The sequence below is a fragment of the Neomonachus schauinslandi genome, chromosome 3, assembly GCF_002201575.2.
Source record: "Neomonachus schauinslandi chromosome 3, ASM220157v2, whole genome shotgun sequence".
NCBI classification, from domain to species: domain Eukaryota; kingdom Metazoa; phylum Chordata; class Mammalia; order Carnivora; family Phocidae; genus Neomonachus; species Neomonachus schauinslandi.
In genome coordinates, this window is record NC_058405.1 from 107606564 (window position 1) to 107621647 (window position 15084).

At 36.0% G+C, this 15084-nt stretch overlaps 1 protein-coding gene across 1 annotated transcript in view; it reads left to right on the plus strand.

Annotated features, from left to right (window-relative positions):
- Positions 1 to 1217: 1217 nt before the first annotated feature.
- The window catches only part of ARHGAP15 (Rho GTPase activating protein 15), a 606659-nt gene continuing 592792 nt past the window's right edge, over positions 1218 to 15084 (plus strand). Inside the window, exon 1 of the mRNA XM_021695830.1 lies at positions 1218 to 1361. The gene's annotated coding sequence lies outside the window, so the exon portion shown is untranslated. The remainder of the gene's footprint in view (positions 1362 to 15084) is intronic.

Genomic DNA, 15084 nt, shown 5'->3' on the forward strand with positions numbered 1-15084 from the left:
CTTCAGGGCTTTACACACTTAAAAAGGTGCATCCCAGAATGACCATTGATAGTGAGATCTTGGGTCAATCTGAAATATAATTTTGAAAAGGAAAGTCCTGGAGAAATTAGATTAACTTGCAAGGGACATGCCATCCTTCACTTGGGCTATATATAACAAATATATATATATATATTTTAAAGATTGTCTTTATGTGTGCCAAACATTCCACACCACTGAGAGCTATTACACAGATTTCTAGTCTAATTGGTTTGTATGACAAGAGATTGTGATTTAACTTTCTCATATATTTGGAAGGGGAGCTTTTCCTTTTATGAAACTCCTGCAAATCTCACAAAATCAGCCAAGCCTGGACATCCAGGAGCTTATTTCTTGAACTCCATGGTTCAATAAAGATGCACATCCTATTGTTGTTGTTGAGAGCCCCCCCCCCCAAAATATCTTGGACTGGTTGCAGTCTGACACAGATGAGTACTTAGCAGCTTGCCAAAAATGACACCCTTTGCATCTTTTATTTTATTTTTCTTCTGAAATCAGGCCACACAAAGGATCATTCAGCTAGAGTAAAAGCTCGTCAGCAGATTTCAGAGCTGCTTAGGAAACTGCCACCCCAGTGTGAAAGCTACCCCCAGAGTGAGCGTCACAGCATGTGCTACCTAAGCAGCCTTCTCTCCTCCAGGTGGCATCAGGGCCCTGGGCTGTTGTATGCTCTCAAGTTCATTAGCAACCTGTCCAAGACCTTAGATTTAGGAACCGGAGCACCGCTTGGTTGGTCCATCTGTGAGTGAGACAGAAGTATCAGCTCTGTGAATTGGAAGTGGCTTCTTGGCTCCCCAAGTCAGTAAGCAGAGCCTCCCGATGGTATGTGAGCATGCCCACACCAACTGCGGACTGCAGAGACCTAGGTTTTAAGTTCTTGCTAGAAGGCAGAGAAAGAGGAAGTTCCCGTAATGCTTCCCCGCTGCCCCTCCCCTTGCTACATTTTTAACCATGCATTTACCCCCATTAAATCAGAATTGATGAAACCTATAGAAATGTAGTAATGTTTGAACATTGAAAAGCACATTGAAAAATAACAATATTCTTGACTATACAAGGCAATTTCTTCAAATCGAGTGATGATGTGATGTGTGTTGTTAACCGTATCTACGCAGGAAGTGGTTTTATTTTAAAGTTTTTGTACTCACCCCCACCCCCTGCCTTTTTTTTTTTTCCCTCCAGTACTGAAATTAAGCAGCATCCAACATAGGCCTACTCTTACGACATGTGACTCAACTTTACTGTTTTCCGTTTTTGTTGAAAGAGTCATTAACAGTTGGAAGTTGATGGCAGTGTCAGTAACAAGTGATCACCGAGAAAAGGTAAGTGAATTTTAACTTCATATTGAACAGGAAATTTAAGCTTGAAAATGTTTGGCCGTGTCCTACGCTTTTGTGTGAACATACAAATATTTCTACAAAAACATGTTTTCACCTGTGGTTAAAACATCTGTTTGTTTCTTTTGGTGGAGAAAGACTATTCTTCTCATATTTGCAACTGTCAAATTCAAAAGTTCTTTAACAGAAATTACACTAGGATCATTTGCTAAGATTTTATACTAAAATGTTAAAGACAGATTAAGGTATAGTTTTAGTTTGGACATACTTTTAAAAATAACTATTAGATAAAATACGGGACTTTGCATCTTTAACTGATGGTTTTTCAAAAATGTGTAGTATTCAGGATCCAGATAATGAAAGATTAAAACTTTGTAACAATTCTTTGTAACAACAAGAAATAACATCTGAATTGCAACGTGAAAGATTTCCACTATAAAGTGTTGTATTAAGTTAGCATTAGAAATCCTTAAAAAGGAGTAGTTTATTAAATGTGTAGTTTATTAAAGAGCTATTAAAAAGCAGGACAGTTTTAAAATGCAAAAGAAAGCTCTCTATTATGACACTTGAGTATTTTAATTTTTTTCCTAAATTGTATATAAGATATAAGGTGAGCGAAGGGTTAGTTTCTATTTCATAAGCAAAACTCTCTGTTAAAAAAAGAAGACATAGCTGCCTTTATCGAAGGTTACTTTTGGGAGAAGGGGCAAATTAGAGATATATTTTTGGTCTTTATATAATTATATAATTTTCCATCTTTGAGATTTTCCAAAATAATAACCTTAGAAATGAAAGAGATTTGTTAACCATCAAGTGATGAGAACTTTTCTTTTATATTGACTTCTTGCTTTTACAAAATGTCTTTGTGTTCTGTAACATATGTACAAAAAAATATAAAGTACTGTTAATCTCAGAGACAAATACCTAAAATAAATCCGAGTGTAGATTTTTGAAAGAATTTTAATAAGAGCTCCCGATATGATCCGCTCTTCCCTAATATTATTTTTATTGTGCTGTTGAACGGGGGAAGTGATGGCCCCATAACACCGATTTTTTTGTGTTATTAAAAAATGGTTACAGGGTTGATAAGTGGCAACAATTCTTTTCTTTTATTATCTTTTATTGAAAGACATATAAATGTTTTTTGATATGGTCAATTTAGTAGGAAATTATTCGGCATACTAGTACACTCTATTTTAAGACCTCTTCAGTAGTCAATACTGAGGCTAGCTACTTGTTGACTATTAAAATGATCACACACAAAAAAGAGATTAGGACCTGATGTTCAATACATGTTTTATTGTTGGACTGTGGGGAGACCCTGGTAATATGCATTTGCTTTGATATTCTGATTAGCTTTTCAATTGGTTACATTTCCACACAATGGAAAGCATTATTTAAATCTGTCTTCAATATTGTGGTTCTGAACCTCTGCATCTACAGAAGCTATATAATTCAGATAGTTTGGGTTGATATGTTATTACTTTATTTCATTTCATTATAAAAGAAGATCACATGAATAAACATATGTAGTACTTACACATTAGCAAGAGTGACTATTCACATAAGCATTTGGCACTGAAAAAAGGTCCACAGTAGTTTTTTAAACCATTTCATATTTTTAAAAGCCAAATTCCTTGTTAAATGATTGTTTCTTGCAGAAACTGTCAAATTAAAATATAAATACCTTATGAGGTGTGTCTAAAACTAAGAATGAATTACGTAGCTTGGTGTGGATTTATAAAGAGCAACAATTAGAGATGATAGACATAAAAACCAAGACACTCTCAGAATTGTTTGTAAAAACAAGTAATGCATTATCTCTTGAATACACAGACCAAATCTTAAAGAGAGTCAAGACAAATAACATACTATAGGTTACTATACCTTTATACATTTTAAGTGAATAAATAAGAAACAAATTTTGGTGAAATGAAACAATGCAGAGAATCTCATTTGGAAAGTAATTTCAAAGCTGATTTATTAAAAGTATATCATGCTTTTCCACTTGGGGCCAGCATTCAGCAAAATTCGGAAAGGAGACTTTTTTTTCTTTGATATTCCTCCTCTTATTCTTTTTGAATGCTTTGTTTTGGAGTGGCCTGCTTTGTCCCTAACTTAGGGTCTCGCAGCCTTGGTACCTAGAAGGACAGACCCCACTTGGGTCCTTCCATCCCACTCCCATTGTCCTTAAAACTTGCTCATTTATTTCCCGGAACTTAGAGAGTCTGATAAAAATAATCCATGTTCACAGGAGAAGGCTGCAGACCTTTGTTTCTTTTTACTTCTTAACCAGGCCTCCCCTCCCTGGTATAATTTTAATAAGGTCTCTCAGCAGACAGATCCAAAGGAACAGCTACATGTTGAGGACTTCGGTCAAGTGTAGAGAATGATACCATGGCAAATAGTGGGGGGGGGAATATTTGGGGGCAGGAAGAGTGTTTCATTAACCATTGGTCCTGATATGGTATTTAAACACATAGTGTCTTATACGAAGGGTCCATAGAGATGAGTCCATTTCTCTAAGATATTCCTGTATAAATATACACCATTCTTGTAGTGGATGAAAATTAATTTCACTATGCCTTAACACTATTTTAATATTCCCATACACTTAGAAAATATTTAACATAATCCATTGTTTAATATATATGCATTTTTAAAATAATTTAGTATTCTTTTTTTTAATTAAGATTCTATTTATTTATTTGAGAGAGAATGAGAGAGAGCACATGAGAGGGGGGAGGGTCAGAGGGAGAAGCAGACTCCCTGCCGAGCAGGGAGCCCGATGCGGGACTCGATCCAGGGACTCCAGGATCATGACCTGAGCCGAAGGCAGTCGCTTAACCAACTGAGCCACCCAGGCGCCCAATAATTTAATATTCTGAATTTAAATCTTTGGGTACCAGAAGCATATATATATATTTTTTTGCATTGCATAATACATGTTATGGAGTTAGACTTTAAAATATACTTATAAGTATTCTAAATTTCAGTTTAGAGTTGGCAAAATGCCTTTGTTTTCAAATGATAGAAAATGAGTTGAAATTAGTTTAGGCAATCAAGATAGGCATTAATTTGCATAACTGAAAAACCCAAGGAGAGCAAAGTCAGGCATAGTAGAATCCAGGAGCTCACACAGGATTAAGATTGGGTTATATTTTCTTCATTACCTAGCTCTTTTTTTTTTCACTGTGCTATCAGCCCTCTCTGACAGAAGCTAGCAGAGTTGACAAGAAAGCTTCAGGTTTACATTTCACCTTTTCAGAGTCTGTTGCAGAAGGTTGGCTTTCCCCTATCACCACAGTAAAGGTCTCAGACTGAGGTCTGATTGGACCAAATTTTGTCACCTGACCATGGTAGAACTAATCATTAACTCTAAGACACAAACACCATGAGTGACTGACTGGATTGGGTCCTAGGCCTTCTCTTGCATGGAGGAACCGCCCAAGCCTGCAACACATGTACTCTTAGCTGAACAGAGGTGTCTCCACATAGAAACGAAAATGCTTTCCCCAGAGGAAATGTGGCTTTATTTCTTATGGGTAAAAGCCACGTAACTCTACTATACAGCCACATATGGTCACATTTAAAAACAGTGCTTATTCAAATTATAAAATAAAAATTTCTCCAAACTTTATAATCAGACAGAAATACAGTATCAGTTTAAAGATAGGTCTGAATGAAGCAAACGTTTCAATTAAACTGAATTTTTAAGTATTTTTCAAGAGCTACCTCATATATGAACACCTGTCTCAATATTTTACTTCTGGAAGTTTATAATCTAGTATGATTGTTATATTAATATTTATAATACAAGTAAAATTTGTCCAGTACCATACAAGGATTCAGAAGTTCGTGAAACATTTTGTATTCCTAAGTGCCAGGCAATAAATTAGAGAATTTCCGGGTGTTACATCATTTGATTATATCCTATCAGAGAGATCAGGACAGTTTGGGAGGAAAGATTTGTAGTAGTTTTCAGAGAGAGCTAGGATTTGGGATTTGAGAAATATTCCAGAGAACAGAAAGGAGATATGTCCAGGCAAAAATGTCAGAGAATTTCCAAGGAAGAATGAGTTGTCTAGTTTTGTTAGCTGCGAGTATAGTAGTAGGAGGTAAGGCCAGAAAGACTGTTTGAGATCCTAGTAGAGTGGACCTGCCTAGCAGATTATGATGAAGGGTTATAAGTAACAACAGTACTGCTTAGCAGGGGAAATACATAATAGGATGTCCACATTTTGCTTCTGGATGGGCTATCCAGCATGGGGATTTATTTGTTTCTTCCATATATCTCCCTGTCGGTGGCATACTCTTCAGGGCAGTTTGCAGAAATGGTTGCAGTCAGTGAAGGTTGATATTCCTGTAACATCAAGTGCTGGCTCCCCTCCCCAGGTGCCTTGAGGTCCTTAGGCTGTGGTTATAATGATTTTTTTTACTTTATGGAAGTATTTTTGTTTTTTGTTTGTTTTGTTTGTTTTGAATTTAAGAACAGGTGATGCAGCAAGATGGTTCAAATCAAAACCTAAATATAAAAATTATAGAAAAAAATCTTTCTTACATTCCCATTTCTATATACCTCTATTCACACCTACCTTAACCCAACAGGCAACCACTTTTCATGGTTATTTTTTTTAAATCTTTTACAGTTGCAAATATGCATATATATAATGTATGTGCATAAACCCTCCTTTATTATATTAAAGGTAGCATATTATACACACCTCTCCACATTGCTTTTTTTCTTTTAGTAATATCTTAGAGATATTTCCACAGTAAAAATAGGAAAGTGTTCAATTCTCTCTCTCTCAGTATTCTCTCAGTATTTCACTGGGTGGATATATCACAATTAAAAGAGTCATGGGTGTCTTCAATTTTTTGCTAATGCAATGGATGTGTTATGAAATTGTGTGTGTTTTAAAATATATCTGTGGGATGAATTTTCAGGGATACTGTTTGTTTATAAGCCAAGAGACAAAATAATTTTGATAGTTATGGCCATACTAACTTCAGGTTAGTTGTAACCTTTTGAACTTCCACCAGCACTTAGAATGCTGGTAGAAGCTCTGTAGCTTTTCCAATGGATTGTGTTGCTGAACTTTTCAGGTTTTGCTAATGGGTAGAAAATTGTATCTCAATATAGTTTTATTGGTATTTCTGTTATTATGATTGAGATTGAGCTTATTTTTAAAGGATTAAAGGTCTACTTGTTTTTCTTCTTTTTTTTTTTTAAAGATTTTATTTATTTATGAGAGAGAGAGAGAGAAAGAGAGAGGGGGAGAAGCAGAGGGAGAGGGACAAGCAGGCTCTACGCTTGGCTTGGGGCTTGATCTCAGGACCCTGAGATCATGACCTGAGCTGAAACCAAGAGTTGGACACTTAACCAACCGAGCTACCCAGGTGCCCTTACTTATTTTTCTTAATAAGATAATGTATCCTTTCTCAATTGTATAATTAAGGACCAAAAGCATTAATGAAGTTCAAGCCTTAGAAGGAGATGTCAAAGAAGTAAGAAATTGGGGATAGCCTATGTAAAATACTCTTTTTATAAGTCTTGAAATAGGTAGTAGCTAAAAAACGGATGAAACATGAATGTTGAAGTGAAGGAGAAGAGAAAAGAAATGGAAATGAAGGAAACAAAGGGAATATATCCAGAAACCTGACAAGGTGTCAGAGACTAAGACAGTTGGGTGTAATCACTACTTGTAATCAAGTAGGTAAGTTAACAGATAAGTTAACCTGAAACTGAAGGGAGAGCACTTTAATGAGTGTGTATGTGGATGATGGGATATAAAGATGCACTGAGGAGACAAAGTTGAGGAAATATACGCTTCATGGTTCCCATCGCCTCTGAAATTGTAGGAAAGCTCATCTAATGAGACGGAATATTTATGGAATGCCAAAGAATAAGCAGAAAATCTTATTTTTAGAATTGGCCTTGTCGATTACACACACTACTATTGTGGGTTTAAAATTGATTTTCTCTTTTGGTGAGCATCAGCCCAATTCAATTCAATTATGTAAATAATTTTGAACTCTAAGTACACTGGGTTATGCTAGGAATTATTGGGGACACAAAGAATCAATGTGCTATCTAGCCAGTGAAAACTTTTTAGGTAGTTTAGTGCACAAACACAAGAATTTAAGTATAAATCTGTATGTATAAATGCAATGCTATAGAAATATCCCAGAACATTTTATTCTCAGAGTCCCAGACTCATTTTGCCAAATGCAATGGTCATTTACGTGTCTTCATATTATCTACTATGTGAGCTGCATTTGAGGCAATTGAACATTCCTGCCCTCTTAAACCTCTCTCTTCCTTTGACTCCTGGGGTATTTCATTCTTTCAGTTTTTCACCAAACTAATTGGATGCTCTTTCTCTGTCTCCTTTGATAAATCTTCCTCATCATTCAACTCTAAATATTGGGATGCCTTGCACTCAGTCTTCAGATTTCTATCTTTTTTAGCCTTAGCTCTTGTCTTCCAAGTTTATTCCTAGGCAAATGTCTTGCAGTGCCATGAGTTTAAATATGATCTGTATTCTAGTTAGATCTCAAGATTGGAACTTTTTCTTAGCATTATAACTATAAATGCAACTGGCTACTCATCATCTTCACTTGAATGTCTCATCGAGATATCAAAATGAGTATGTTCAAAACTAACCTCTTACTTATTCCCTGCTTGCCCCCAACCCAACTTGCTTCTTCCTTATTTTCATCCATCTCAGTTAATGGCACCACCATTCATCTATCTGTTGAGGACTATAAACTAGAATTAACATCAATTATACTCTTACCCACACATTTCCTACCCCAAACCACATTCAATTCATCAGCAATAAGCAGAGCCTGCAAAATAATGACTTAGATCTCATTATCCTGTTTACTTAACTTTTCTCAATAGTGGCTCTTGAAAAGTTATATATTTTTTTCAGACTAATGGTTCATTATTTTTTGTTAATTTTTTGTTTGTTGGTTGGTATAATGACTTTTCCTCAAAAAAACTGCTAAATGAATACACTACAATCTGTGGCATGTAGTAACATCAAATTTTAGATAAAACTGCACTCCCTGATTCACTTTCTACTTTCAGGTAAGAAAAAATCATACAAAACATATGGAGCAATTTTGGTTTGCACATGTTTGAATGAACTCAAGAAGGTTGAAGAGGTGGCAACTTCTAGAACCTTCCACGTAGGTTTTTTTGTGACCCTGAAGATGTTTTTCTGTACTATAATTGATTATTAAGTACACTCTGTGCGCAAGAAAACCATAAGTCTCACAAACATTGAAAACATTGGTAGAGGGGCGCCTGGGTGGCTCAGTTGGTTAAGCGACTGCCTTCGGCTCAGGTCATGATCCTAGAGTCCCAGGATCGAGTCCTGCATCGGGCTCCCTGCTCAGCAGGGGGTCTGCTTCTCTCTCCGACCCTCCTCCCTCTCATGCTCTCTCTCTCTCTCTCAATAAATAAGTAAAAATCTTTTAAAAAAAAGAAAACATTGGTAGGGGAAATGATGCAGAAAAAATGAAATTTAATAAATAAAAGAAACATTTCTATATTACATCTTATATACACTTTATTTTTTATCAAATTGTTGCTATTACTTATGTAAGCAGATTTATTTTATCTATTCATATATTTTTGTATTTGTAAATGTTGGTTGTATATCTTGGGATTTTGTTTAACAGCTTTTCTCTTAGGAGGAATGAATTAGACATTAAGCAAGGGGTAAAATGTATATTGAAATATCCCAAATTCAGTTACTTATTACCACTTCTACCACTGATAATACAGAATCTTCTTGACTCATCTCCCTGCTTCTATTTTTCATACCATAGTTATTTCCCAAGAAGTAGCCAAAGTGACTTCTTAAGATTTAATCCTACAACTTTCCCAATAAAAAAAAATTCTAAATGACTTTCTATTATATTTCAAATTAGTTCAGTCTCCTTTCATGACTTGTAAGGCCCTCTCTTTCTTATTACTTTGCTTTCATTTTTCTAAACAGCATTTTGGATATGGGAAATTATTATTATTATTTTTTGTCCACTTGCTTAGTGGCTATTTTCAACTTAGACTGAATCATCTATGAGCATATTGACCTTGTCTATTTGCTACTGAATATCTAGAAAGTAGAACATGGTAAGCATATGAAAAACACTCAGTGAATATTTGATTAGTGAAAGAATAAATGATATAAAAGTTGACTCTGGACTGTAGAGTCAGAAAAGGCTTTCTGGAGATTTGTGGCTTCCCTGGGTCTGAAAAAAATAGGATAAATTTAGGGGAAGAGAAGCTAGAAACATATTTTAAACAAATGACACATGATGGGTATGTTTTGAGTAACCTCACAGTGATGAAAGGTTGGATTGAAAGGCTGGATTCACTACATCAAAAACTAATGATGTACTATACAGTGGCTAACTGAACATAGTAATAATAAAAAAGAAAGCCTGGATTCATTATATATTACAGTGCCTTTCTGAAACTCAGAAGAAATGACCCACCATCTGAAAACATATTGCCAGAAACTGAAGGAAAACACCAATCATCTTTAAGCATTTAAATTTTAAGCTATTTTACTAAAACCATTAATTTTATGTTTACTTTAATTTCTTCAAAATGTAGAGAACTTTTTCTAGTCTCTACTGGTGTAATGCTGAACTTAGAGTCAAATGAGATCTCTGTTTAAAGGAGCTCTGAAAGGTAGAATGCTCGGGAAATTGGGTGCTGAGTCAAGGGAAATTTTGTTTCTGCTCATTTATCTTTCGGCATTAGTTAATTTTATGTTAGAATGGAAAGGCTAGAGTCTGAGCAATGGAACTCTTATTCATCTTTCTGCTAAAGGCACTAGGAAATCAAGTAATCTGAGATTCCATGTACTATTACCTCTTCATACCAGGATGGTTGTCTTAAGTGGAATACAGGAGAAAAATGAGTGTTGATTACCCTAGTGGTATCTCCAACACTGTGGTAGGCACTATGGTGTTACAAAATATAGACAATGTTTTCTCATTCTCAAGATGCTTACATTAACATGAGGCACTCATCAATATAAATTAGAGTGGCACTGTTAATAATGAGCATCATAGCTATGATTACGATATTATGTATAATGCATATTATATATTAGGTGTTTTGCCTACGTAATAGTATCTGATAGCCACAAAAATCATGTAAAGAAGTTAGTACTCCCATTTTAAAGATAAGGAAGTTAAAGGTAAGTGGCTAAGTGCCCAAATTTACAGAGCTCTCTGATAGAGTATGTCATGATTTAGAGGCGTATCTGGGTTAAATCCATGAATAGACAAAATCCATGTTATTTTCACTATGCCATGCTAACTATTTCTAAGCCATTTAAGTGTCAGCAGTTAAGCAGTGCTGGACTTCATTCGTGAGACCCTAGAGTCTGAAAGTGTCCAAACGGATCCTCCTTTGTTTGCTGTCTAAAACAATACCATCTGTGGAAGACCTTTTTCTTGTTTGCTGCATATATTGCTTTCTGTAGAGATGTTATACAACATGTGACGAAGAAAACATTTTTTTGCCTCCATTTCTGTCATACTGCAGGTGCCTTTTCTATTTCTCTTTTCTTTTTCCTGTAAACCTATGCCTCCCCTCAGCCCACAAATCCCCCAAATACTTTCTTAGACCATGCTGTCGATTATGAAAGTAACTAGCTACAAATGGTTATTCAGTATTTGAAATGTGCCTTGTCTAAATTGAGTGTAAAATAACCAGATTTTGAAGACGTAGTACAAATAAAAAGAATATTAATAGCTTTACATTGATTATATGCTGAAATTACAAAATTTTAGCATATTGAATTAAATAAAATATATTTTTAAAGTTAATGTAACCCACTTCGTTTTTCTCCTGTAATGTGGTTGCCAGAACATTTAAATTTTTTCCAGTTACCTGGCCTGAAATTAAATGAATGAATGAATGAATAAATAAATAGATAAACTTCCTCAAATATAGGCCTTAAATTTCTATCTTTGCTCTTGGCTTTTCTCCCAATATTGTTCCTCATTTTCAGTTGTCACTTGATGCCACTCCATGGAATCCCAACAGTAGTTCAAACTGATTATGTCTCAAGTTAGCCCCTAATCTCCCCACAGAATCCTTCTCTTTCTCCTGCTAACTTCGGTTAAGATGTCCCTATTCCTGAAATCACCTATACAAGTAAGCTTGGAATTTCTGTGGACTCCTGGATACCGCTTATTGCATGCAGTCAATCAGTTGCTATGTTTTAGGGGCATCCATTTCCTTCTTTCCATTTCATTTATTGTCACAGTTACTAACTTGGTCATCCATTTAATCCTGCCTAGACTATGGCCAAAGGGGTCTTACTTGCTTTCATGCTCCTGTTTCTCTGACTCCTTTACTTTGCCTATTTCAGATTCACGTCATGTCATCAGGGTGATGGTTCGGTTCAAGTTAATTAACACAAGTAAGAATATCTATTATCTATTTATGTTCTATTCAGAGTTTTTCTTTTTAAAGGCTTTAAAAAAAATTTTATTGTTATGTTAATCACCATACATTACATCATTAATTTTTGATGTAGTGTTCCATGATTCATTGTTTGTTATTTAGAGTTTTAAAAGTGGTTTTACATACATTATTTTATGTGATCATTCAGCAAGCTAGTAAGAAAAACAAGAGCTTTTCATAGATTTGATAGAAAACAATGAAATATAGAAAAATTAAATTGTTTCAGGACATGTCAAGAACATTTTTCCTGTTTCCTGATTTCTGAGCCTGTGCTCTTAATATTTTATTATCACTGTAAGGAATAAAAAAAGTTCTGGAACAGAATTTGGTCAATTGATTGGATGGAGAGAAGAGAATGAATGGTCCTACAACCTGGCATTTGGTGCCTGTCTGAAATCTCTGGGCTCCACCACTTGCTAGATGTCATCTATGGTATTTTGTACAAGTTACTTAATCTCTTGAAGACTGAATTCCCTCATCTATAAAATGAGGAGTTTCCTCACAAGATAAAAAAGAAAATAACATATGTAAAGAACTTTGCCTAGCTTTTGGTACAAAATAATTGCTTTAAAAAGGTTAAATGTAGTATGAATAGTAGCTATAGTAGTAACAGTTTTATCAGGTTGCCTAGAATTAAATGATGACCATATTTTTCCTTCATTATGATATAAAAATCATGGCAGGATAATTCTGGTTTATTTCAATTCTAAGTATTATGATAACATTATGAAACTCATCAAGAGCAATTTCTTGCTATTAGTTTCATTTCCTCAATACAGCTGTGTGGGGGAATATAGTATAGCCATGTGGAGGAGAAGAAAGAAGGCTCTTTTCTTGTTTATTTACCAATTTTTGGTTGATATGGAAATTTTTTTTCAAGCAGCTCAAGATGTGTCCTCACTGAAAATACCCTTTAATTTTGAAGAATTAATCCATCACACCGAGCAATTTATTTATTTATTTATTTATTTATTTATTTATTTAGGCAGCAAAGTTTATTGGGCAATAGTACAAAGCTCCCAAAGAGGGAGGGGACCCGAGAGGGTTGCCCACACAGAAATAATTTATTTATTTATTTATTTATATTTTTTAAAGATTTTATTTACTTATTTGTCAGAGAGAGACAGACAGACAGAGAACACAAACAGAGGGAGCAGGGCAAGCAGAGAGAGAAGCAGGCTCCCTGCTGAGCGGGGGAGCCCGATGCGGGGCTCGATCCCAGGACCCCAGGGTTCATGACCTGAGCCTAAGGCAGACGCTTAACCAACTGAGCCACCCAGGTGTCCCCACACAGAGCAATTTAAAAAGTGTTAGAGAATCATTGACTCTTGGACTTGGAATTAAAATGAAGCAAAGAAAAACTGCAGATAAGGAGAGAGAAAAAAAGTAGAATTTTCCTCATCTATTTTTATAGTATATCTAATTTTTCCCAGGGTGGTAAGGTGGTGACGTAAATGGTTCATGAGGCAGATATGCTGGAGTCCTAGCAAAGTGATTCTGAAAAGGAAAAATAAGAAAGAAATTTGGAAGGTCCAGGGTCTAGGTTGCTGATCCAGTTAGAGAAGAATTAGAACTGTTTTGTTTTGTTTTGTTTTTTCCCTGGGGAATCCTGCTCAGGACACTCAGTTACAGAGGTTGAATGACTCCATCGATCTCAGTCCTAATTCTGAAAGCAGTCAGTGTGAGGACATTGGATTAATGAAAGCGGGTGTGGCCGTGGGAAGTGATGGAGCAAATACTCAGTGGAAGTGGTGTTGTCCTTGGAGAACTGGCTCTATATCCTACAGGCCAGAAGTCTAGCTCTAGGAAGGGGGATTAGCAAGTGGGCCATAGTTTCAGAGTGAGAAATCAGCTTGAAAGGAAGACTAGAGACTGGTCAGCACAGCAGATGGGTAGAGAGCAGGGTTTGAGGCTGGGAAGGTGGGGAAGGCGAGATACAGTGATTGTTCTGACTTCCCCTGACCGTGGTGCACTGCATCCTAGGTCCATTTGGCATCTCTTGATGTGGGGAAGTAGGAAAATAAGACAAAAAAAAAAAAAAAAAAGAATCCAGTGACTCTTGGGATTGGGAATCCCAATCATTCTAATATGGTGGCCAACTTGAACTTGTTGGAGATGCTCATGGTCCTGGGGGAGTTAAAGACAGGGGATTTCAGGCAGATACCAGATGCTTGTAATGCTCTCCATACAGTACAGAGCAATGCTGACAAATATAGTGTCTGATGTTAAAGAACCCACAGCCAATTTGGTCAGAAGAGACGCACAACTCAAATAGAGAACAGAAAACAATAGAAGTAGGGATATAATTATCTGCCAAAATGTAATAGGAACAATAAAGGAGGTCAGAGCAGGGAGGGGAGAAAAGGGGAACTTGCTTAGCAATAGCAAAGAGCACAGCACAGTATCCTACTCCTGATAATGTGAGATCATGCTGAAAGAGTTATACAGATAAATGAGGTAATATTCATCTCTGAGGAGCCTCTTTCTAAACCAGTGGTACAGATACAGTCTCTTGGTTTTGTTCTCCACTTCTAATTCTACCGGCTTGGATTGAAAAATAATAAAATATAGAAAATGATACCGATTCAGCATGCAGCAGAAAGAGCTGTATGCGAACATCAGAGGAGCAATACCCCTGGAGGTGACTGGCGCCACAAAGGCCCACAGACCAGTCAGGATATCTATGCAGATAAAGTAGAAAGGGAGAGAACCTCTGGATCAGAGAGAACTTGCCCTGTTTACAGGATGTAGAAGCTGCCCACCCCCAGCTGACTGTTATCATACATCCTTGACCAGTTTTCTACATCTTCTGATTTTTCAAGGGAAGACACACAGATCTGCACCTGTTTTTTTTTTTTTTGAGTACAAATCCTGATTTTCAATTGGAAACTGATTCAAAACATTCTAAAACATTGTTCAGGCCCAACAACATATGTCTGTGGGTTGAATTTGGTTGGCAGTCTAGCCGGTTTTCCACCTCTTCTTGAATTTATAGCTGCTCCTAAGAAAGCAGGAGCAGAGTGTCATGATTAGAAAGAACTAGACTCCTCCAGATAACTTCCATATACAGAATAAATCTTAATAAAGGCTCAGAGACTAGCACATTAGATTATTCTATGAAAACACCATCCATTTTTGTATGGACTTTTCATTGAGGCCCTTGTTTTGCTTGTCTAACTTTCATGAGTGGGTTCCTTTTCCTAACTT